This window comes from Drosophila virilis, chromosome 6 (assembly GCF_030788295.1).
Source record: "Drosophila virilis strain 15010-1051.87 chromosome 6, Dvir_AGI_RSII-ME, whole genome shotgun sequence".
Taxonomy (NCBI): Eukaryota; Metazoa; Arthropoda; class Insecta; order Diptera; family Drosophilidae; genus Drosophila; species Drosophila virilis.
The window spans coordinates 1782522-1808347 of NC_091548.1; positions in this window are offsets into that span (position 1 = coordinate 1782522).

Below are 25826 nucleotides of genomic sequence, written 5' to 3' on the forward strand. Positions count from 1 at the left end.
GTAACATGGTGTTGCATGTGGAGCTTTCGGTCCAGATGGACACCTAGGTACTTTTGCCTTGGTTTAGAGGGGATTTCTTGCCCATTGAGTCGTGGAGTCAGGTAATTCATTCGGCTGTTTAAATTGCGTAGAGTATGTACTACATGAGCTGATTTGCTGTCATTAATTTGGATGCACCAGCGATTGCACCAAATGGTGAATTGGCGCAGATACGTTTGATTTGCACTGTATGATGTTTGCAGTATGTCAGCAGAGCTCATTATGACTGTGTCATCGGCAAACGTTGACAGTAGCATGCTGCAGTTGTATGGGTTAGTTATGGACGTTTCTGTATTTGTTATTGTTGCTGCTGTTGTTGTTGGATTGGGAGGTGTTTGCAATGTGTGGTAATGGCATATCTGATGTGTAGATGATATATAGAATTGGCCCAAGTACGCTCCCCTGGGGCACTCCAGCGCTAACTTTGCCTATTCTAGATTTAATGCCCTCGTTTCCATGTACGATGAATGTGCGATCAAGTAGATAGCTCTTGAGAACATTATACAGCCTATTAGGCAGTATCTTGCCAAGTTTCAAGAGCAATCCTTCGTGCCATACTCGATCAAATGCTTCGCGTATATCGATATAGACGGCTGAGCAGTATTGTTTCTTTTCAAATGCACTCAGGATGAATTGGGTTACCCGTGCTAGTTGCTGCTCAGTGCCATGATCTTTGCGAAAGCCAAATTGATGTAGTGGCACGGCCTTTGCAAATTCAGAGCATTCATAGAGCCTGTACATGAGAAGCCTTTCAAAGATTTTGGAGAAACCTGCAAGCAGGCTTATTGGTCGATATGAGGCGACATCTTCTGTGGGTTTTCCAGGCTTTAAAATTGTTTTTATGGCAGCGCATTTCCACTGTCGCGGGAAATGGCCATGTCTGAGTATGCAGTTGTATATCATGACAAGGTACAGTATTGCTTTCTTTGGTAGTGCTTTAATGACTCTATTGTCTATGTTATCGATGCCTGCAGCCTTTTTTATTGTCAAGCAGCCAATCTCTTTTGTCACCTCAGTATATGTAATTGGGCGAAAAGGGATAACACCAGCGACGCCAGCGCCGCTGTCGCAATCGTTAGTTTGCTGTCTAGTGTTTATCTCATTATTCACCTGGAGTCTGTATTCAGCCGTATTTGAGAATATGGGGCTGAAACGTTGCTCCAGGTATGTAGCGAAGACCTCAGCCTTTTCTTTACTAGTTTTAGTCCATTGTGTTCTATTGCTGCGACTGTTGTTGTTGTCAGTCGCTTGTATTTTAAGTGGCCAATTTGGCTCTGGTTGCCTTTTGATGTTGTTTGTGATGCGCCAAAGCTTTTGTATCTTGTAGCGATCAGTGGCATCTATTTGTTCAAACATTTTGTTCGTTTGTTTCTTCTTGTCCATACGAAGCGCTTTTTTTAGTTTGTTTTGGGCCTGGCTAAGTCGGCTTCGCGTGAGAGGTGTTCGCATAACCATATGTTCTCTCTTGCGCTGCCGTTTTATTGCCAAAAGTCTAATTGTTTCGTTTGTTAATTTAAAACGGCCATGGTTCATGCGATTTGTATTTGTGCCTTGTCTTTGTTGCTGTTGATGTCTACGAGGTGGGTGTGTTGCTGCTAAGGAAGCATTATATATGTTTTTATTTAATATGTCGATGGCGTCTTCAATATCGGGTCCCGATATTATTTCTGTATTAAGACGAACGTTTTTATCTAAATGGTTTTGAAATTTTTTTACGTTTGCATTTATCGGTAGCAATCGCATTGTTGTTTGTTTATACGGGAATCGGCCTACTCTGAGGCCTATATGTATAGGTAGATGATCCGATTCTAGATCGATTGTAGAGTGTGTTTGTAGTCGGTCATTGTTAATGCCACTGTAGACCGCAATATCGATAGCGGATGGCCTGTTCCTACTTGTGTATGGGAAGTGTGTAGCCCCACCTGTAGCAAGAATGTTCAGCTTCTTGTTGCTGTGAATGCTTCTTAGCAGCTCTACCCCTCGTCGACAAGCACGTTGGTTGCCCCACCAGGAATGTTTGGCGTTCCAGTCGCCACATAAAATGAACCCGGACCCGCTCAATTTTTCAAAATGTTGGAAAAGTTTGGCAAACATGTCAGCGCTCCAATTATATTGCGGTGGGCAATAAATTGGAGCTAGGACAATGGTCTCATTTTTTGCCAGGGTCACAGCTACTGGTGCAGATTGCATGGATTCAAACACAATTGCTTCCAGGGCAATGTGTTTGATTCCGTGTTTTACTAAAGTGGCAACACCCCCGCATCTATGGTGTGGTGGTGGGCGAGTTGCCGCATATGTATGGTAGCCGTTAATAGTAATTGGGGGACCTGGATTGAGAGCGCTGGGGCCCAATCGTAGCTCGACGAGCATCATAATATCAATTTTATGTCGATTCATGAAAACCTCTAATTCATTTAGTTTGTTTCTAACGCCAGCAGCGTTCCAATATGCAATTTTAAAAGAGTTGCCATATTGGTCGCTGCTGTGGTTCGTATTTGGAATAATGTTTGGCCTTCTCCTGTTAAGCAATGGACTGTTAAGGTTGGACAAATGTGTTGTTGTAGTAGTTGTGGTGTCACTAGTAGTGTGAGTGGTGTGTCTGCCATCATTGACTTGACTCAATGTGGCAGTCGCGCTGGCATTGTTGGTGTTGTTCGCTCTATACATACTGGCTACTGTCAGTGGCTATGTGTTCACAATTGGCGTTTGCCGATTGGCTGTTGATTTGACTTTCCGTATGCTCGTTGACACACGCACTAGACCAACATTCAAATTGCACCAATCCGCACCTGCATAGCAGGGGGGGGGGTGCAGCTAGTGTTGGTATTCTTTATTCAACATTAATATTTGACATATTTTAATTGAATTTTTTAGCGCCTACATTTTAACATTTCTGTTAACTTACAATTTAACATTATGTTATTTACAGGCACATATTAGCAAGTCCCATCACTAGGACAATTTAACATTAAAAAAGGTAAACAAGTTTTCCGCTGTTAACAGGCACAGCTTTTAGCTATTGTGTCTTTCAAAGGTAAGTTAAATTTGAATTTAATTTTAATAATCTTATATTTATGCTGCATGGTCTTCTTTTCAGGTTTCCTTCGTGCTGCATTTGTTGGAGAAGGTGGACGATGTGCATATTTGCACTCTTCAGAAGGCGCTAAACGATATAGCCAATTTGATCATAACGACTGCTTCGAAGTGTGAGTAGTTGATCTTTGTTTGAATTAGTGGATTATAAACATGCAATCCTTGCATCTCAGCCGTTGTTACCGGTCAGATAAGTAGCGGCTGCTACCACCATGTCGTCTGTTGGTCAACCAGCGGAATATATTTTGCAGCCTGATTAACTGGAGTCGCCATGTTGACCAGCGCTGATCTAGGTACCACAAATTCGAGTCCAAAGTTCGCAGGAGCAGCCGTCGCCAGATTGATCGCCACTGTGCTGGATATTGGAGTCTGAATTGCTGCAAACGTGCTAGCCGCTGTCGTCTGGTAGTATGCATCAGATAATAGCTTCTTGCAGCATATCTTCTGATTCTCAATCTTTGTTGCAGTTGCCGTTCGATCAGACGCCATTGACGTGGAAGCTGCTCTGGTCGAGTTGTCTGATTTGAGCGCTGAATGCACCTAAACGTAACCATGATAACGAGATCAGTAAATCCTTCGCCATTTTGCACATCTGGTATGCCGTCAATTGTGTGCCTCACAGACAAGCTGATAGCCGACGCCGTATTGGTTGCCTGTGCTGTTGTTGTGTTTGTGTGGGTGCTCGTCGTTGGAGAAATGCCCATTGCGCTGCGGTTGGCTGCTGCAGAGTTCGCTGGAAATATAAAAATACTCGTTATCGGCACGGCTTCTTGTTGGGCCGGTGGCATAGCGAAGTACGCTTGCCTTGCCAGACGTCTTGCTTGTAGTCGCTCTTCTAGCCGCTGTAGTGCCTGCTCTCTTTGCGCATATATTTGAGCATATATTTGTATCGACTCTTGATGTTCTCGAAGCATTTCCTGTCTATGTTGCTCTTCTCTTTGTTGCCTCTCTATTCTCCGCTGTGCGCGTTCTGCTTCTCGTTGTTCGGCGCGCTGTTGTTGATAGCTTCTTTGCCTACTAAGGCGCTCCAAAATGCTTTGCTGCAGAGCAGTTAGTGGCCGTTCAACAGATCTTCCATGTATAGGTCGGTGTGCCTCAATTTCTGCCATTCGTTGTTGAGCTTCTAGCAGCTGCTGCTCTTGCTGTCGCTGCACATGGGGCATATGTCTTTGTAGCATTCGGCTGTACCTCTCCCTAGTTAGCCGCTGCGGTACATATGGGTTGATTGCTAGGTCTTTAGCCAGGCAGTTGCTGTGATTCAAAAGGCGCTGCACATATTTGCTACATGCCTCATTGTAGACGTCATCTACACTTGCAACTTCCAGATCATTGCTTATGGTGCTATTGCGCACGTACCATGGTGCACCTGCGATCGATCTGAGAATTTTATTTTGCATAGTCTGTATGCGATCGATTTGTGTTTGACTTGCAAGCGGTCCCCAGACGGGCAATGTATATTGCCAAATTGGCGCGATGAGTTGTTTATAAATTATAACTTTTGTTTTGAGGGGTAGTTTGCTTGTGCTATCAATCAGCCATTGCATTTTTTTAAACCTCGTTCTCAATTTGTTAATTACAGCAGATATGTGTCTATTAAATTGCAGCTGTGTATCCAATTTTACACCGAGGTAAGTGTGCACCGTTTGGTTGAGTAGCGCTTGCCCGCCTATGTGTGCAGTTTGGGCATCTGTCTGCATTTGAAGCCTGCGCAAAGTGTGCATGACGTGCACCGTCTTGGTTGCGTTTATTGTTATACACCATTTAGTGGCCCAAGCAGACAAGACTTCGAGATACTCGTTCATTCGATTAACTGCATCTGTCTGCGTTCTGCCTACAGTTAGTATGACGGTATCGTCTGCATATGTTGCAAGCAATGTTTCTTTGCGGTACATATGCCTCACATATCCAGTTGTTGGACTTATTGGTCCCGGGATGGGCATGTCAGCTGTATATAGCGTATAAAGCACAGGACCAAGTACACTTCCTTGCGGCACTCCAGCCGCAATTCGCTTAGTGCTAGATCGGATTCCCCCGCTGCATTCTACCATGAATGTTCTCTCGGCGAGGTAGTGGCTAACTACATTGTATGTAGCATACGGCAGAATCATCCGTAGCTTATATCGTAGCCCATCATGCCATACTCGATCAAAGGCCTCTTGGATATCCATATATGTAGCAGCACAGTACTGGTTCCTTTCATATGCTTCGAGTATAAATTGCGTGACTCGGCCAATCTGCTGGTCTGCTCCGTGTTCGCTGCGAAAGCCAAATTGATGCTTTGGAATAGCATGTATAAAACCATCTGATTCGTACATTCGTCTAAGCAGCAAGTGCTCGAATATTTTTGAAAGACCTGATAGCAGACTTATTGGTCTGTATGAATTTAGTTGCTCTTGCGGCTTGCCAGGCTTAGGAATCATAATGACCACAGCACACTTCCATTTGCTAGGAAAGTAGCCCAAGCGCAGTATGCTATTATAAATGAGGCTAAGGTACTGGAGAGCAACTAACGGCAAGGCCTTTATAGTCCGGTTGTCAATTGTATCAAGCCCAGGAGACTTTTTACGTTTAAGCGCCTTGATTTCTGCTATTACCTCAGCATCTGTTATTGGCCGAAAATGCATCTCTGCGTGCGTTGGAGGTAGCTGTAGTTGACTCGAGATGTGCTCTCTGTCAGCTGTTGAGGCAGTAATAATAGGCTTGAATCTCTCTTCTAAATTTTGAGCAAACGCTTCCGCTTTTTCTTGCGTAGTTTTACACCACGCGTTGCTGTCTTCTGCGCTGCTGCCAGGTTGAATGAACTTTTTAACTGGCACATTTGGCGCAGGCTGCCGTTTAATGCCGTTTGTTAGTCGCCACAGCTTTTGAAAGTTGTAGCGGTCACTAGGATCTATAGATTCAAGCAAGCTATTCAGACGTCTCTCCTTGGCTTCTTTTAAAGTTCTTCTGACCTGGTTTGCGAGACTGTCATGAATTCTTTTGGCTAATGGGTGTCGGTTCACAAGAAAATGACGTTTGAGCAGTCTTTTGGCCTTGATCATTAATTCCAGAGACCTGCTGAGTGGGCACTGGTTTTGCGCTCGTTGGTGGTATTGAATTGCGTGAGAGTTTGTTGCATATTGTGCTGCTGCTCGAATATTACGCTCAAGAATATCTGTGGCATCCTCAATATCTGCAGCTGAGTGGATTTCTGTATCCAGCAGTACATGCTGGTTTAGCCAGGCTTGAAAGCGAGCAACACTCGCGTTAAGTGGTAGTAGATAGCACCTTGACTTGTTAAATGCCGGGGTTTCAAGAAGTTCGATTAATAGAGGGAGATGATCAGAGCCAAGGTCGTGTGTAGCGCTTATCTGTAGGAGTTCTCTCTGCAGTCCCTTATAGACAGCAAAGTCTATTGCTGACGGCGATTGTCTAGCATTGTACGGGAAGTGTGTTGAGGACCCAGTTGCAAGAATCTCACAATTATTTTGCTGTACATATCTGAGAAGATTACCACCTCGTCTGCAGGATCTAGCATTGCCCCACCAATGACTTTTCGCATTCCAATCTCCTGCAATGATGAACTTGTTGCCGAGCTCACGAAGAGCAGCAAACAGCTCATCTTCGAGTTCAATCAGGGGCGGGCAATATACTGCTGCGATGTTAATAGCAGACCCATTAAGCAGAGTGATTTTTGTTGCCGCGCACTGCATTGATATAGCGCTAGTGAGAGGAAGAGCGATATGCTGTAGACTGTGCTTGACCAGTATAGCTGCGCCTCCTCGTCGCGTATTAGATGGGTGATGTGCTTGATATGCATAGTAGCCGTCGATCTTGATTTCGTCTGTGCCGCGCAGGTGAGTTTCAACTATGATCATGATGTCAATATTGTTCTGATAGATGAATGCCTCCATTTCTAACATTTTGTTTCGCAACCCACATGCATTCCATGAGGCGATTTTGAGCCCGTTTGATCTGCGATTACTGCTATCTTGACGGACTGTGCTAGGTATATGGTTGTTAAACATTTTGTTTGCTAGTAACTTGCTCCTTTGCCATTAGGCAAGATGTCAAGTTGGTAAGTAAGTTCAGAAGTTTATCTAGCTTGTTTTCAATGTTGGAGTTGGCTCTCAAACGATCTTCAGTCATTAAAGTGATAAGAGTGTCCAGTTTTTGACCAATGTCGCAGTTTGTGTTTAAGTTAGTAGCGCTCCGTCGCGTACTGCAGCTGCGGCTTCTATTTTGCTGGCGTGCCAGCGTTTGTTGACCATCCATTTGCCTGCGAGTCGGGAGTTGTTGTTGCTTAGGGCGTGATTGGCGATGCTGCTGTTGGGCTGTCTGCCGCTTTAGCTTCTGTTGTTGTTGCTGCTTTTGCGAATGCATATCCGGCAAGCCAGAACGCAAGGCCGACGCATAAGAATTTGCAGCAAAGTTCACAGTTTGTTGTTGTTGTTGTTGTTGCTGCTGATCAATATGTACCCGTTGGCGCGACTTTGAGCGTTGACGTTGATCTTGCTGCTGTACCGATTTCAGCGGCTGCTGCTGTCGCTGTTGTGACCGTTTTCTTTGGCGACTACGCATAACTGGCAATGTTGGCTGTCCTAGCTGAGCAAGTAGGACATTGGCTTTGACCACGCTCTCAGACTCTTTTTGCTTGCAGGCATCCTTGAAGGACTGACACCCTTTGTAGCTAGCCGCATGTGGGCCTTCGCAATTAGCGCATTTTGGCCGATCGTTAGCCGTTATGCTGCACTCAGTAGAAGGATGTTTCCCGCTACATTTGACGCATACGAATGCACGCCTGCAATAATTCTTCGTATGCCCAAATTGTTGGCAGCGATGACATTGCACTATATCGGTAGTTCGTAGTGGTAGCTCAGCTTTGACCTTTTGGCCGCCGAGCATGTTGAGCCTTAAAATTTCGCTGTTATTTGCCTTGGGCTCCAATTCTATCTCAAACATGTCCATTGGCTCCCTAGTGAATCGTTTTTTAATAACACTAACGAATCGGGCTTTGTGCCCCAGGTCAGACAATTTAGTGCGAATCCAATCCGCCGGAGTAGAGCGATGTAAATGGCGCATGATAATTTTGAAGCCACGTTCGTGCTTCAGTTGGTATGTATGTGAAGCAATGGAGTTATCTTGGAAGTACTGTACTAGCTTTCGGTAAGAATCTACATCGTTGCAAAGCACTTGCAGGCCCTGACCAGCAGAAGGCTTAGTTGCATAGGTGCCCTCACCAATGACATCATTAATGCCTTCAATTAATGGCATTATTTCCGGAACAAAAGGTATGAAAAGTGGCGCTGGTTTGATTTTTTGTACCTTGGGTACTGGGGCTCTTACGTCAACACCAGCAGAATTTGCATGATTTACCGTAGTGTTGTTGTTTACATTTACATTAGTAATGTTTGGGGCAGGCGCATCGGTTACTGGATCAACAGCGTCAATCTGCATGTCTTCATCAGGATGGTCTGTAACCCAGAGTTCATGCTGTTGGCCGTTCCCAAGGAGATTTTCTAATTCTTCACTCAGGGCGGCATCATTAGCAGCAGCCTTGCTTATATCGGCTTCTAGCATCTTGATTCGCTTGGCGCTGTTATCTGGAATTGCATGGCGTTTAGAAACCTTACCCTTGAGTTTTTTATCACTAGCAATTTTGGTCAGCAAGTCAGCAAGAGTTGACTTCTTAGTAGTTGCGGCTGCGTCGGGGGCAACTTTATTAGCAGCAGCTAAGCCTGCGGCACGCGAGGTGCTGGGCGCATGATTTAGCTGCTCATTGTTATTTTGATTGGCATCAATTTGCATTGCAGGGATTTTCAACGCATTATTAGCTGAGAATGGACCGCGGCCAGCTTTGATTAGCTGAATTTCAATGTCCGAGTCTTCCTCATCAATCGGTGTCGTGATTTGTTTATTGTTATGTTGACGCTGTGCCATGTAAACAGTTTGAGAGGCATACGAGAAAGTAAGAAGTCTGGTCTCACTATTATTTAATAGATCATGTGATATCGATTCTTTCTGTTATTACATGTGTTTTATATCGTCCTATCGATAAGTTTTTATTTACAGCACTAGCACAAATACGGCTGGGCCTAGTGCCCTTTGCCCTTTGCTGCACCGAAAAATGTGCAATTTTCTATTTGATAGTTTTCAGACAAAATGTATGTGGTTTCACAATTTTTGATTTTTCACGTGCGCCGCGCACTCTCGCGGACACATTGCCACCACTTTAGTAATTTTCAATTTTTGATTTTTTTTTTTTTTTTTTTTTTTTGACTTTCCGTATGCTTTTGACTTTTTTTTGAATTTTGCATAGTCTGTATGCGATCGATTTGTGTTTGACTTGCAAGCGGTCCCCAGACGGGCAATGTATATTGCCAAATTGGCGCGATGAGTTGTTTATAAATTATAACTTTTGTTTTGAGGGGTAGTTTGCTTGTGCTATCAATCAGCCATTGCATTTTTTTAAACCTCGTTCTCAATTTGTTAATTACAGCAGATATGTGTCTATTAAATTGCAGCTGTGTATCCAATTTTACACCGAGGTAAGTGTGCACCGTTTGGTTGAGTAGCGCTTGCCCGCCTATGTGTGCAGTTTGGGCATCTGTCTGCATTTGAAGCCTGCGCAAAGTGTGCATGACGTGCTTTTTGACTTTCCGTATGCTCGTTGACACACGCACTAGACCAACATTCAAATTGCACCAATCCGCACCTGCATAGCAGGGGGGGGGGTGCAGCTAGTGTTGGTATTCTTTATTCAACATTAATATTTGACATATTTTAATTGAATTTTTTAGCGCCTACATTTTAACATTTCTGTTAACTTACAATTTAACATTATGTTATTTACAGGCACATATTAGCAAGTCCCATCACTAGGACAATTTAACATTAAAAAAGGTAAACAAGTTTTCCGCTGTTAACAGGCACAGCTTTTAGCTATTGTGTCTTTCAAAGGTAAGTTAAATTTGAATTTAATTTTAATAATCTTATATTTATGCTGCATGGTCTTCTTTTCAGGTTTCCTTCGTGCTGCATTTGTTGGAGAAGGTGGACGATGTGCATATTTGCACTCTTCAGAAGGCGCTAAACGATATAGCCAATTTGATCATAACGACTGCTTCGAAGTGTGAGTAGTTGATCTTTGTTTGAATTAGTGGATTATAAACATGCAATCCTTGCATCTCAGCCGTTGTTACCGGTCAGATAAGTAGCGGCTGCTACCACCATGTCGTCTGTTGGTCAACCAGCGGAATATATTTTGCAGCCTGATTAACTGGAGTCGCCATGTTGACCAGCGCTGATCTAGGTACCACAAATTCGAGTCCAAAGTTCGCAGGAGCAGCCGTCGCCAGATTGATCGCCACTGTGCTGGATATTGGAGTCTGAATTGCTGCAAACGTGCTAGCCGCTGTCGTCTGGTAGTATGCATCAGATAATAGCTTCTTGCAGCATATCTTCTGATTCTCAATCTTTGTTGCAGTTGCCGTTCGATCAGACGCCATTGACGTGGAAGCTGCTCTGGTCGAGTTGTCTGATTTGAGCGCTGAATGCACCTAAACGTAACCATGATAACGAGATCAGTAAATCCTTCGCCATTTTGCACATCTGGTATGCCGTCAATTGTGTGCCTCACAGACAAGCTGATAGCCGACGCCGTATTGGTTGCCTGTGCTGTTGTTGTGTTTGTGTGGGTGCTCGTCGTTGGAGAAATGCCCATTGCGCTGCGGTTGGCTGCTGCAGAGTTCGCTGGAAATATAAAAATACTCGTTATCGGCACGGCTTCTTGTTGGGCCGGTGGCATAGCGAAGTACGCTTGCCTTGCCAGACGTCTTGCTTGTAGTCGCTCTTCTAGCCGCTGTAGTGCCTGCTCTCTTTGCGCATATATTTGAGCATATATTTGTATCGACTCTTGATGTTCTCGAAGCATTTCCTGTCTATGTTGCTCTTCTCTTTGTTGCCTCTCTATTCTCCGCTGTGCGCGTTCTGCTTCTCGTTGTTCGGCGCGCTGTTGTTGATAGCTTCTTTGCCTACTAAGGCGCTCCAAAATGCTTTGCTGCAGAGCAGTTAGTGGCCGTTCAACAGATCTTCCGTGTATAGGTCGGTGTGCCTCAATTTCTGCCATTCGTTGTTGAGCTTCTAGCAGCTGCTGCTCTTGCTGTCGCTGCACATGGGGCATATGTCTTTGTAGCATTCGGCTGTACCTCTCCCTAGTTAGCCGCTGCGGTACATATGGGTTGATTGCTAGGTCTTTAGCCAGGCAGTTGCTGTGATTCAAAAGGCGCTGCACATATTTGCTACATGCCTCATTGTAGACGTCATCTACACTTGCAACTTCCAGATCATTGCTTATGGTGCTATTGCGCACGTACCATGGTGCACCTGCGATCGATCTGAGAATTTTATTTTGCATAGTCTGTATGCGATCGATTTGTGTTTGACTTGCAAGCGGTCCCCAGACGGGCAATGTATATTGCCAAATTGGCGCGATGAGTTGTTTATAAATTATAACTTTTGTTTTGAGGGGTAGTTTGCTTGTGCTATCAATCAGCCATTGCATTTTTTTAAACCTCGTTCTCAATTTGTTAATTACAGCAGATATGTGTCTATTAAATTGCAGCTGTGTATCCAATTTTACACCGAGGTAAGTGTGCACCGTTTGGTTGAGTAGCGCTTGCCCGCCTATGTGTGCAGTTTGGGCATCTGTCTGCATTTGAAGCCTGCGCAAAGTGTGCATGACGTGCACCGTCTTGGTTGCGTTTATTGTTATACACCATTTAGTGGCCCAAGCAGACAAGACTTCGAGATACTCGTTCATTCGATTAACTGCATCTGTCTGCGTTCTGCCTACAGTTAGTATGACGGTATCGTCTGCATATGTTGCAAGCAATGTTTCTTTGCGGTACATATGCCTCACATATCCAGTTGTTGGACTTATTGGTCCCGGGATGGGCATGTCAGCTGTATATAGCGTATAAAGCACAGGACCAAGTACACTTCCTTGCGGCACTCCAGCCGCAATTCGCTTAGTGCTAGATCGGATTCCCCCGCTGCATTCTACCATGAATGTTCTCTCGGCGAGGTAGTGGCTAACTACATTGTATGTAGCATACGGCAGAATCATCCGTAGCTTATATCGTAGCCCATCATGCCATACTCGATCAAAGGCCTCTTGGATATCCATATATGTAGCAGCACAGTACTGGTTCCTTTCATATGCTTCGAGTATAAATTGCGTGACTCGGCCAATCTGCTGGTCTGCTCCGTGTTCGCTGCGAAAGCCAAATTGATGCTTTGGAATAGCATGTATAAAACCATCTGATTCGTACATTCGTCTAAGCAGCAAGTGCTCGAATATTTTTGAAAGACCTGATAGCAGACTTATTGGTCTGTATGAATTTAGTTGCTCTTGCGGCTTGCCAGGCTTAGGAATCATAATGACCACAGCACACTTCCATTTGCTAGGAAAGTAGCCCAAGCGCAGTATGCTATTATAAATGAGGCTAAGGTACTGGAGAGCAGCTAACGGCAAGGCCTTTATAGTCCGGTTGTCAATTGTATCAAGCCCAGGAGACTTTTTACGTTTAAGCGCCTTGATTTCTGCTATTACCTCAGCATCTGTTATTGGCCGAAAATGCATCTCTGCGTGCGTTGGAGGTAGCTGTAGTTGACTCGAGATGTGCTCTCTGTCAGCTGTTGAGGCAGTAATAATAGGCTTGAATCTCTCTTCTAAATTTTGAGCAAACGCTTCCGCTTTTTCTTGCGTAGTTTTACACCACGCGTTGCTGTCTTCTGCGCTGCTGCCAGGTTGAATGAACTTTTTAACTGGCACATTTGGCGCAGGCTGCCGTTTAATGCCGTTTGTTAGTCGCCACAGCTTTTGAAAGTTGTAGCGGTCACTAGGATCTATAGATTCAAGCAAGCTATTCAGACGTCTCTCCTTGGCTTCTTTTAAAGTTCTTCTGACCTGGTTTGCGAGACTGTCATGAATTCTTTTGGCTAATGGGTGTCGGTTCACAAGAAAATGACGTTTGAGCAGTCTTTTGGCCTTGATCATTAATTCCAGAGACCTGCTGAGTGGGCACTGGTTTTGCGCTCGTTGGTGGTATTGAATTGCGTGAGAGTTTGTTGCATATTGTGCTGCTGCTCGAATATTACGCTCAAGAATATCTGTGGCATCCTCAATATCTGCAGCTGAGTGGATTTCTGTATCCAGCAGTACATGCTGGTTTAGCCAGGCTTGAAAGCGAGCAACACTCGCGTTAAGTGGTAGTAGATAGCACCTTGACTTGTTAAATGCCGGGGTTTCAAGAAGTTCGATTAATAGAGGGAGATGATCAGAGCCAAGGTCGTGTGTAGCGCTTATCTGTAGGAGTTCTCTCTGCAGTCCCTTATAGACAGCAAAGTCTATTGCTGACGGCGATTGTCTAGCATTGTACGGGAAGTGTGTTGAGGACCCAGTTGCAAGAATCTCACAATTATTTTGCTGTACATATCTGAGAAGATTACCACCTCGTCTGCAGGATCTAGCATTGCCCCACCAATGACTTTTCGCATTCCAATCTCCTGCAATGATGAACTTGTTGCCGAGCTCACGAAGAGCAGCAAACAGCTCATCTTCGAGTTCAATCAGGGGCGGGCAATATACTGCTGCGATGTTAATAGCAGACCCATTAAGCAGAGTGATTTTTGTTGCCGCGCACTGCATTGATATAGCGCTAGTGAGAGGAAGAGCGATATGCTGTAGACTGTGCTTGACCAGTATAGCTGCGCCTCCTCGTCGCGTATTAGATGGGTGATGTGCTTGATATGCATAGTAGCCGTCGATCTTGATTTCGTCTGTGCCGCGCAGGTGAGTTTCAACTATGATCATGATGTCAATATTGTTCTGATAGATGAATGCCTCCATTTCTAACATTTTGTTTCGCAACCCACATGCATTCCATGAGGCGATTTTGAGCCCGTTTGATCTGCGATTACTGCTATCTTGACGGACTGTGCTAGGTATATGGTTGTTAAACATTTTGTTTGCTAGTAACTTGCTCCTTTGCCATTAGGCAAGATGTCAAGTTGGTAAGTAAGTTCAGAAGTTTATCTAGCTTGTTTTCAATGTTGGAGTTGGCTCTCAAACGATCTTCAGTCATTAAAGTGATAAGAGTGTCCAGTTTTTGACCAATGTCGCAGTTTGTGTTTAAGTTAGTAGCGCTCCGTCGCGTACTGCAGCTGCGGCTTCTATTTTGCTGGCGTGCCAGCGTTTGTTGACCATCCATTTGCCTGCGAGTCGGGAGTTGTTGTTGCTTAGGGCGTGATTGGCGATGCTGCTGTTGGGCTGTCTGCCGCTTTAGCTTCTGTTGTTGTTGCTGCTTTTGCGAATGCATATCCGGCAAGCCAGAACGCAAGGCCGACGCATAAGAATTTGCAGCAAAGTTCACAGTTTGTTGTTGTTGTTGTTGTTGCTGCTGATCAATATGTACCCGTTGGCGCGACTTTGAGCGTTGACGTTGATCTTGCTGCTGTACCGATTTCAGCGGCTGCTGCTGTCGCTGTTGTGACCGTTTTCTTTGGCGACTACGCATAACTGGCAATGTTGGCTGTCCTAGCTGAGCAAGTAGGACATTGGCTTTGACCACGCTCTCAGACTCTTTTTGCTTGCAGGCATCCTTGAAGGACTGACACCCTTTGTAGCTAGCCGCATGTGGGCCTTCGCAATTAGCGCATTTTGGCCGATCGTTAGCCGTTATGCTGCACTCAGTAGAAGGATGTTTCCCGCTACATTTGACGCATACGAATGCACGCCTGCAATAATTCTTCGTATGCCCAAATTGTTGGCAGCGATGACATTGCACTATATCGGTAGTTCGTAGTGGTAGCTCAGCTTTGACCTTTTGGCCGCCGAGCATGTTGAGCCTTAAAATTTCGCTGTTATTTGCCTTGGGCTCCAATTCTATCTCAAACATGTCCATTGGCTCCCTAGTGAATCGTTTTTTAATAACACTAACGAATCGGGCTTTGTGCCCCAGGTCAGACAATTTAGTGCGAATCCAATCCGCCGGAGTAGAGCGATGTAAATGGCGCATGATAATTTTGAAGCCACGTTCGTGCTTCAGTTGGTATGTATGTGAAGCAATGGAGTTATCTTGGAAGTACTGTACTAGCTTTCGGTAAGAATCTACATCGTTGCAAAGCACTTGCAGGCCCTGACCAGCAGAAGGCTTAGTTGCATAGGTGCCCTCACCAATGACATCATTAATGCCTTCAATTAATGGCATTATTTCCGGAACAAAAGGTATGAAAAGTGGCGCTGGTTTGATTTTTTGTACCTTGGGTACTGGGGCTCTTACGTCAACACCAGCAGAATTTGCATGATTTACCGTAGTGTTGTTGTTTACATTTACATTAGTAATGTTTGGGGCAGGCGCATCGGTTACTGGATCAACAGCGTCAATCTGCATGTCTTCATCAGGATGGTCTGTAACCCAGAGTTCATGCTGTTGGCCGTTCCCAAGGAGATTTTCTAATTCTTCACTCAGGGCGGCATCATTAGCAGCAGCCTTGCTTATATCGGCTTCTAGCATCTTGATTCGCTTGGCGCTGTTATCTGGAATTGCATGGCGTTTAGAAACCTTACCCTTGAGTTTTTTATCACTAGCAATTTTGGTCAGCAAGTCAGCAAGAGTTGACTTCTTAGTAGTTGCGGCTGCGTCGGGGGCAACTTTATTAGCAGCAGCTAAGCCTGCGGCACGCGAGGTGCTGGGCGCATGATTTAGCTGCTCATTGTTATTTTGATTGGCATCAATTTGCATTGCAGGGATTTTCAACGCATTATTAGCTGAGAATGGACCGCGGCCAGCTTTGATTAGCTGAATTTCAATGTCCGAGTCTTCCTCATCAATCGGTGTCGTGATTTGTTTATTGTTATGTTGACGCTGTGCCATGTAAACAGTTTGAGAGGCATACGAGAAAGTAAGAAGTCTGGTCTCACTATTATTTAATAGATCATGTGATATCGATTCTTTCTGTTATTACATGTGTTTTATATCGTCCTATCGATAAGTTTTTATTTACAGCACTAGCACAAATACGGCTGGGCCTAGTGCCCTTTGCCCTTTGCTGCACCGAAAAATGTGCAATTTTCTATTTGATAGTTTTCAGACAAAATGTATGTGGTTTCACTTTGACTTTCCGTATGCTCGTTGACACACGCACTAGACCAACATTCAAATTGCACCAATCCGCACCTGCATAGCAGGGGGGGGGGTGCAGCTAGTGTTGGTATTCTTTATTCAACATTAATATTTGACATATTTTAATTGAATTTTTTAGCGCCTACATTTTAACATTTCTGTTAACTTACAATTTAACATTATGTTATTTACAGGCACATATTAGCAAGTCCCATCACTAGGACAATTTAACATTAAAAAAGGTAAACAAGTTTTCCGCTGTTAACAGGCACAGCTTTTAGCTATTGTGTCTTTCAAAGGTAAGTTAAATTTGAATTTAATTTTAATAATCTTATATTTATGCTGCATGGTCTTCTTTTCAGGTTTCCTTCGTGCTGCATTTGTTGGAGAAGGTGGACGATGTGCATATTTGCACTCTTCAGAAGGCGCTAAACGATATAGCCAATTTGATCATAACGACTGCTTCGAAGTGTGAGTAGTTGATCTTTGTTTGAATTAGTGGATTATAAACATGCAATCCTTGCATCTCAGCCGTTGTTACCGGTCAGATAAGTAGCGGCTGCTACCACCATGTCGTCTGTTGGTCAACCAGCGGAATATATTTTGCAGCCTGATTAACTGGAGTCGCCATGTTGACCAGCGCTGATCTAGGTACCACAAATTCGAGTCCAAAGTTCGCAGGAGCAGCCGTCGCCAGATTGATCGCCACTGTGCTGGATATTGGAGTCTGAATTGCTGCAAACGTGCTAGCCGCTGTCGTCTGGTAGTATGCATCAGATAATAGCTTCTTGCAGCATATCTTCTGATTCTCAATCTTTGTTGCAGTTGCCGTTCGATCAGACGCCATTGACGTGGAAGCTGCTCTGGTCGAGTTGTCTGATTTGAGCGCTGAATGCACCTAAACGTAACCATGATAACGAGATCAGTAAATCCTTCGCCATTTTGCACATCTGGTATGCCGTCAATTGTGTGCCTCACAGACAAGCTGATAGCCGACGCCGTATTGGTTGCCTGTGCTGTTGTTGTGTTTGTGTGGGTGCTCGTCGTTGGAGAAATGCCCATTGCGCTGCGGTTGGCTGCTGCAGAGTTCGCTGGAAATATAAAAATACTCGTTATCGGCACGGCTTCTTGTTGGGCCGGTGGCATAGCGAAGTACGCTTGCCTTGCCAGACGTCTTGCTTGTAGTCGCTCTTCTAGCCGCTGTAGTGCCTGCTCTCTTTGCGCATATATTTGAGCATATATTTGTATCGACTCTTGATGTTCTCGAAGCATTTCCTGTCTATGTTGCTCTTCTCTTTGTTGCCTCTCTATTCTCCGCTGTGCGCGTTCTGCTTCTCGTTGTTCGGCGCGCTGTTGTTGATAGCTTCTTTGCCTACTAAGGCGCTCCAAAATGCTTTGCTGCAGAGCAGTTAGTGGCCGTTCAACAGATCTTCCATGTATAGGTCGGTGTGCCTCAATTTCTGCCATTCGTTGTTGAGCTTCTAGCAGCTGCTGCTCTTGCTGTCGCTGCACATGGGGCATATGTCTTTGTAGCATTCGGCTGTACCTCTCCCTAGTTAGCCGCTGCGGTACATATGGGTTGATTGCTAGGTCTTTAGCCAGGCAGTTGCTGTGATTCAAAAGGCGCTGCACATATTTGCTACATGCCTCATTGTAGACGTCATCTACACTTGCAACTTCCAGATCATTGCTTATGGTGCTATTGCGCACGTACCATGGTGCACCTGCGATCGATCTGAGAATTTTATTTTGCATAGTCTGTATGCGATCGATTTGTGTTTGACTTGCAAGCGGTCCCCAGACGGGCAATGTATATTGCCAAATTGGCGCGATGAGTTGTTTATAAATTATAACTTTTGTTTTGAGGGGTAGTTTGCTTGTGCTATCAATCAGCCATTTTTGACTTTCCGTATGCTCGTTGACACACGCACTAGACCAACATTCAAATTGCACCAATCCGCACCTGCATAGCAGGGGGGGGGGGTGCAGCTAGTGTTGGTATTCTTTATTCAACATTAATATTTGACATATTTTAATTGAATTTTTTAGCGCCTACATTTTAACATTTCTGTTAACTTACAATTTAACATTATGTTATTTACAGGCACATATTAGCAAGTCCCATCACTAGGACAATTTAACATTAAAAAAGGTAAACAAGTTTTCCGCTGTTAACAGGCACAGCTTTTAGCTATTGTGTCTTTCAAAGGTAAGTTAAATTTGAATTTAATTTTAATAATCTTATATTTATGCTGCATGGTCTTCTTTTCAGGTTTCCTTCGTGCTGCATTTGTTGGAGAAGGTGGACGATGTGCATATTTGCACTCTTCAGAAGGCGCTAAACGATATAGCCAATTTGATCATAACGACTGCTTCGAAGTGTGAGTAGTTGATCTTTGTTTGAATTAGTGGATTATAAACATGCAATCCTTGCATCTCAGCCGTTGTTACCGGTCAGATAAGTAGCGGCTGCTACCACCATGTCGTCTGTTGGTCAACCAGCGGAATATATTTTGCAGCCTGATTAACTGGAGTCGCCATGTTGACCAGCGCTGATCTAGGTACCACAAATTCGAGTCCAAAGTTCGCAGGAGCAGCCGTCGCCAGATTGATCGCCACTGTGCTGGATATTGGAGTCTGAATTGCTGCAAACGTGCTAGCCGCTGTCGTCTGGTAGTATGCATCAGATAATAGCTTCTTGCAGCATATCTTCTGATTCTCAATCTTTGTTGCAGTTGCCGTTCGATCAGACGCCATTGACGTGGAAGCTGCTCTGGTCGAGTTGTCTGATTTGAGCGCTGAATGCACCTAAACGTAACCATGATAACGAGATCAGTAAATCCTTCGCCATTTTGCACATCTGGTATGCCGTCAATTGTGTGCCTCACAGACAAGCTGATAGCCGACGCCGTATTGGTTGCCTGTGCTGTTGTTGTGTTTGTGTGGGTGCTCGTCGTTGGAGAAATGCCCATTGCGCTGCGGTTGGCTGCTGCAGAGTTCGCTGGAAATATAAAAATACTCGTTATCGGCACGGCTTCTTGTTGGGCCGGTGGCATAGCGAAGTACGCTTGCCTTGCCAGACGTCTTGCTTGTAGTCGCTCTTCTAGCCGCTGTAGTGCCTGCTCTCTTTGCGCATATATTTGAGCATATATTTGTATCGACTCTTGATGTTCTCGAAGCATTTCCTGTCTATGTTGCTCTTCTCTTTGTTGCCTCTCTATTCTCCGCTGTGCGCGTTCTGCTTCTCGTTGTTCGGCGCGCTGTTGTTGATAGCTTCTTTGCCTACTAAGGCGCTCCAAAATGCTTTGCTGCAGAGCAGTTAGTGGCCGTTCAACAGATCTTCCATGTATAGGTCGGTGTGCCTCAATTTCTGCCATTCGTTGTTGAGCTTCTAGCAGCTGCTGCTCTTGCTGTCGCTGCACATGGGGCATATGTCTTTGTAGCATTCGGCTGTACCTCTCCCTAGTTAGCCGCTGCGGTACATATGGGTTGATTGCTAGGTCTTTAGCCAGGCAGTTGCTGTGATTCAAAAGGCGCTGCACATATTTGCTACATGCCTCATTGTAGACGTCATCTACACTTGCAACTTCCAGATCATTGCTTATGGTGCTATTGCGCACGTACCATGGTGCACCTGCGATCGATCTGAGAATTTTATTTTGCATAGTCTGTATGCGATCGATTTGTGTTTGACTTGCAAGCGGTCCCCAGACGGGCAATGTATATTGCCAAATTGGCGCGATGAGTTGTTTATAAATTATAACTTTTGTTTTGAGGGGTAGTTTGCTTGTGCTATCAATCAGCCATTGCATTTTTTTAAACCTCGTTCTCAATTTGTTAATTACAGCAGATATGTGTCTATTAAATTGCAGCTGTGTATCCAATTTTACACCGAGGTAAGTGTGCACCGTTTGGTTGAGTAGCGCTTGCCCGCCTATGTGTGCAGTTTGGGCATCTGTCTGCATTTGAAGCCTGCGCAAAGTGTGCATGACGTGCACCGTCTTGGTTGCGTTTATTGTTATACACCATTTAGTGGCCCAAGCAGACAAGACTTCGAGATACTCGTTCATTCGATTAACTGCATCTGTCTGCGTTCTGCCTACAGTTAGTATGACGGTATCGTCTGCATATGTTGCAAGCAATGTTTCTTTGCGGTACATATGCCTCACATATCCAGTTGTTGGACTTATTGGTCCCGGGATGGGCATGTCAGCTGTATATAGCGTATAAAGCACAGGACCAAGTACACTTCCTTGCGGCACTCCAGCCGCAATTCGCTTAGTGCTAGATCGGATTCCCCCGCTGCATTCTACCATGAATGTTCTCTCGGCGAGGTAGTGGCTAACTACATTGTATGTAGCATACGGCAGAATCATCCGTAGCTTATATCGTAGCCCATCATGCCATACTCGATCAAAGGCCTCTTGGATATCCATATATGTAGCAGCACAGTACTGGTTCCTTTCATATGCTTCGAGTATAAATTGCGTGACTCGGCCAATCTGCTGGTCTGCTCCGTGTTCGCTGCGAAAGCCAAATTGATGCTTTGGAATAGCATGTATAAAACCATCTGATTCGTACATTCGTCTAAGCAGCAAGTGCTCGAATATTTTTGAAAGACCTGATAGCAGACTTATTGGTCTGTATGAATTTAGTTGCTCTTGCGGCTTGCCAGGCTTAGGAATCATAATGACCACAGCACACTTCCATTTGCTAGGAAAGTAGCCCAAGCGCAGTATGCTATTATAAATGAGGCTAAGGTACTGGAGAGCAACTAACGGCAAGGCCTTTATAGTCCGGTTGTCAATTGTATCAAGCCCAGGAGACTTTTTACGTTTAAGCGCCTTGATTTCTGCTATTACCTCAGCATCTGTTATTGGCCGAAAATGCATCTCTGCGTGCGTTGGAGGTAGCTGTAGTTGACTCGAGATGTGCTCTCTGTCAGCTGTTGAGGCAGTAATAATAGGCTTGAATCTCTCTTCTAAATTTTGAGCAAACGCTTCCGCTTTTTCTTGCGTAGTTTTACACCACGCGTTGCTGTCTTCTGCGCTGCTGCCAGGTTGAATGAACTTTTTAACTGGCACATTTGGCGCAGGCTGCCGTTTAATGCCGTTTGTTAGTCGCCACAGCTTTTGAAAGTTGTAGCGGTCACTAGGATCTATAGATTCAAGCAAGCTATTCAGACGTCTCTCCTTGGCTTCTTTTAAAGTTCTTCTGACCTGGTTTGCGAGACTGTCATGAATTCTTTTGGCTAATGGGTGTCGGTTCACAAGAAAATGACGTTTGAGCAGTCTTTTGGCCTTGATCATTAATTCCAGAGACCTGCTGAGTGGGCACTGGTTTTGCGCTCGTTGGTGGTATTGAATTGCGTGAGAGTTTGTTGCATATTGTGCTGCTGCTCGAATATTACGCTCAAGAGTATCTGTGGCATCCTCAATATCTGCAGCTGAGTGGATTTCTGTATCCAGCAGTACATGCTGGTTTAGCCAGGCTTGAAAGCGAGCAACACTCGCGTTAAGTGGTAGTAGATAGCACCTTGACTTGTTAAATGCCGGGGTTTCAAGAAGTTCGATTAATAGAGGGAGATGATCAGAGCCAAGGTCGTGTGTAGCGCTTATCTGTAGGAGTTCTCTCTGCAGTCCCTTATAGACAGCAAAGTCTATTGCTGACGGCGATTGTCTAGCATTGTACGGGAAGTGTGTTGAGGACCCAGTTGCAAGAATCTCACAATTATTTTGCTGTACATATCTGAGAAGATTACCACCTCGTCTGCAGGATCTAGCATTGCCCCACCAATGACTTTTCGCATTCCAATCTCCTGCAATGATGAACTTGTTGCCGAGCTCACGAAGAGCAGCAAACAGCTCATCTTCGAGTTCAATCAGGGGCGGGCAATATACTGCTGCGATGTTAATAGCAGACCCATTAAGCAGAGTGATTTTTGTTGCCGCGCACTGCATTGATATAGCGCTAGTGAGAGGAAGAGCGATATGCTGTAGACTGTGCTTGACCAGTATAGCTGCGCCTCCTCGTCGCGTATTAGATGGGTGATGTGCTTGATATGCATAGTAGCCGTCGATCTTGATTTCGTCTGTGCCGCGCAGGTGAGTTTCAACTATGATCATGATGTCAATATTGTTCTGATAGATGAATGCCTCCATTTCTAACATTTTGTTTCGCAACCCACATGCATTCCATGAGGCGATTTTGAGCCCGTTTGATCTGCGATTACTGCTATCTTGACGGACTGTGCTAGGTATATGGTTGTTAAACATTTTGTTTGCTAGTAACTTGCTCCTTTGCCATTAGGCAAGATGTCAAGTTGGTAAGTAAGTTCAGAAGTTTATCTAGCTTGTTTTCAATGTTGGAGTTGGCTCTCAAACGATCTTCAGTCATTAAAGTGATAAGAGTGTCCAGTTTTTGACCAATGTCGCAGTTTGTGTTTAAGTTAGTAGCGCTCCGTCGCGTACTGCAGCTGCGGCTTCTATTTTGCTGGCGTGCCAGCGTTTGTTGACCATCCATTTGCCTGCGAGTCGGGAGTTGTTGTTGCTTAGGGCGTGATTGGCGATGCTGCTGTTGGGCTGTCTGCCGCTTTAGCTTCTGTTGTTGTTGCTGCTTTTGCGAATGCATATCCGGCAAGCCAGAACGCAAGGCCGACGCATAAGAATTTGCAGCAAAGTTCACAGTTTGTTGTTGTTGTTGTTGTTGCTGCTGATCAATATGTACCCGTTGGCGCGACTTTGAGCGTTGACGTTGATCTTGCTGCTGTACCGATTTCAGCGGCTGCTGCTGTCGCTGTTGTGACCGTTTTCTTTGGCGACTACGCATAACTGGCAATGTTGGCTGTCCTAGCTGAGCAAGTAGGACATTGGCTTTGACCACGCTCTCAGACTCTTTTTGCTTGCAGGCATCCTTGAAGGACTGACACCCTTTGTAGCTAGCCGCATGTGGGCCTTCGCAATTAGCGCATTTTGGCCGATCGTTAGCCGTTATGCTGCACTCAGTAGAAGGATGTTTCCCGCTACATTTGACGCATACGAATGCACGCCTGCAATAATTCTTCGTATGCCCAAATTGTTGGCAGCGATGACATTGCACTATATCGGTAGTTCGTAGTGGTAGCTCAGCTTTGACCTTTTGGCCGCCGAGCATGTTGAGCCTTAAAATTTCGCTGTTATTTGCCTTGGGCTCCAATTCTATCTCAAACATGTCCATTGGCTCCCTAGTGAATCGTTTTTTAATAACACTAACGAATCGGGCTTTGTGCCCCAGGTCAGACAATTTAGTGCGAATCCAATCCGCCGGAGTAGAGCGATGTAAATGGCGCATGATAATTTTGAAGCCACGTTCGTGCTTCAGTTGGTATGTATGTGAAGCAATGGAGTTATCTTGGAAGTACTGTACTAGCTTTCGGTAAGAATCTACATCGTTGCAAAGCACTTGCAGGCCCTGACCAGCAGAAGGCTTAGTTGCATAGGTGCCCTCACCAATGACATCATTAATGCCTTCAATTAATGGCATTATTTCCGGAACAAAAGGTATGAAAAGTGGCGCTGGTTTGATTTTTTGTACCTTGGGTACTGGGGCTCTTACGTCAACACCAGCAGAATTTGCATGATTTACCGTAGTGTTGTTGTTTACATTTACATTAGTAATGTTTGGGGCAGGCGCATCGGTTACTGGATCAACAGCGTCAATCTGCATGTCTTCATCAGGATGGTCTGTAACCCAGAGTTCATGCTGTTGGCCGTTCCCAAGGAGATTTTCTAATTCTTCACTCAGGGCGGCATCATTAGCAGCAGCCTTGCTTATATCGGCTTCTAGCATCTTGATTCGCTTGGCGCTGTTATCTGGAATTGCATGGCGTTTAGAAACCTTACCCTTGAGTTTTTTATCACTAGCAATTTTGGTCAGCAAGTCAGCAAGAGTTGACTTCTTAGTAGTTGCGGCTGCGTCGGGGGCAACTTTATTAGCAGCAGCTAAGCCTGCGGCACGCGAGGTGCTGGGCGCATGATTTAGCTGCTCATTGTTATTTTGATTGGCATCAATTTGCATTGCAGGGATTTTCAACGCATTATTAGCTGAGAATGGACCGCGGCCAGCTTTGATTAGCTGAATTTCAATGTCCGAGTCTTCCTCATCAATCGGTGTCGTGATTTGTTTATTGTTATGTTGACGCTGTGCCATGTAAACAGTTTGAGAGGCATACGAGAAAGTAAGAAGTCTGGTCTCACTATTATTTAATAGATCATGTGATATCGATTCTTTCTGTTATTACATGTGTTTTATATCGTCCTATCGATAAGTTTTTATTTACAGCACTAGCACAAATACGGCTGGGCCTAGTGCCCTTTGCCCTTTGCTGCACCGAAAAATGTGCAATTTTCTATTTGATAGTTTTCAGACAAAATGTATGTGGTTTCACAATTTTTGATTTTTCACGTGCGCCGCGCACTCTCGCGGACACATTGCCACCACTTTAGTAATTTTCAATTTTTGATTTTTTTTTTTGACTTTCCGTATGCTCGTTGACACACGCACTAGACCAACATTCAAATTGCACCAATCCGCACCTGCATAGCAGGGGGGGGGGTGCAGCTAGTGTTGGTATTCTTTATTCAACATTAATATTTGACATATTTTAATTGAATTTTTTAGCGCCTACATTTTAACATTTCTGTTAACTTACAATTTAACATTATGTTATTTACAGGCACATATTAGCAAGTCCCATCACTAGGACAATTTAACATTAAAAAAGGTAAACAAGTTTTCCGCTGTTAACAGGCACAGCTTTTAGCTATTGTGTCTTTCAAAGGTAAGTTAAATTTGAATTTAATTTTAATAATCTTATATTTATGCTGCATGGTCTTCTTTTCAGGTTTCCTTCGTGCTGCATTTGTTGGAGAAGGTGGACGATGTGCATATTTGCACTCTTCAGAAGGCGCTAAACGATATAGCCAATTTGATCATAACGACTGCTTCGAAGTGTGAGTAGTTGATCTTTGTTTGAATTAGTGGATTATAAACATGCAATCCTTGCATCTCAGCCGTTGTTACCGGTCAGATAAGTAGCGGCTGCTACCACCATGTCGTCTGTTGGTCAACCAGCGGAATATATTTTGCAGCCTGATTAACTGGAGTCGCCATGTTGACCAGCGCTGATCTAGGTACCACAAATTCGAGTCCAAAGTTCGCAGGAGCAGCCGTCGCCAGATTGATCGCCACTGTGCTGGATATTGGAGTCTGAATTGCTGCAAACGTGCTAGCCGCTGTCGTCTGGTAGTATGCATCAGATAATAGCTTCTTGCAGCATATCTTCTGATTCTCAATCTTTGTTGCAGTTGCCGTTCGATCAGACGCCATTGACGTGGAAGCTGCTCTGGTCGAGTTGTCTGATTTGAGCGCTGAATGCACCTAAACGTAACCATGATAACGAGATCAGTAAATCCTTCGCCATTTTGCACATCTGGTATGCCGTCAATTGTGTGCCTCACAGACAAGCTGATAGCCGACGCCGTATTGGTT